Source organism: Myotis lucifugus, unplaced genomic scaffold (assembly GCF_000147115.1).
Source record: "Myotis lucifugus unplaced genomic scaffold, Myoluc2.0 scaffold_30, whole genome shotgun sequence".
In the NCBI taxonomy this organism is placed as follows: Eukaryota; Metazoa; Chordata; class Mammalia; order Chiroptera; family Vespertilionidae; genus Myotis; species Myotis lucifugus.
The window spans coordinates 2101500-2102237 of record NW_005871078.1 but is presented as its reverse complement, the minus strand read 5'-3'; positions in this window follow the sequence as shown (position 1 = coordinate 2102237).

Genomic DNA, 738 nt, shown 5'->3' with positions numbered 1-738 from the left:
GAAAATCCATTTCATGTATGAAGGAAATCAAGAAATAATAATCACGCTTGTAATATGTATATGTAAGCTATCCAATGAACGTGTGAATGACCTGTGCTATTTACATTTTTAAAGGGACTGTACAGCTTCTCCACCATCAGTTAGAAAATACTCCTTGTTACAAACAAATCTTCATATAGATGACTCTTTGCCTCTAAAGTGCATCTACTAAGCAGAGTCTTTCTTGAAATAGCCTCTCTTCCCCTACTCTTGTGTGTATGTGTATTAATCTTCACCTGAGGATATTTTTTCCATTGCTTTTCAGAGAGAGTGGAAAGGAGAGGGGAAGAAGGGAGAGAGAGAGAAAAACATCGATGTGAGAGACACATCCACTGGTTTCCTTCCCCACACACCCCGACTGCATCCCAACTGGTGCAGGGAGTGAACCTGCAACCCAGGTACATGCCCTTCACTGGAAATCAAACCCAAAACCCTTTGGTACACAAGCTGACGTTCTAACCATCGAGCAAACCAGCAAGGGCTCTACTCTTTTTTTAATGAATAGACTAGAGGCCCGGTGCATGAAATTCGGGCGTGTGTGTGTGTGTGTGTCCCTTAGCCCAGCCTGCACCCTCTCCAATCTGGGACCCCTTGAGGGATGTCCGACTGCTCGTTTAGGGCAGTCGAACATCCCTTTCATAATCCAGGATTGCTGGCTCCCAACCGCTCGCCTGCCTGATTGCCCTCCCCTGCAGGCCT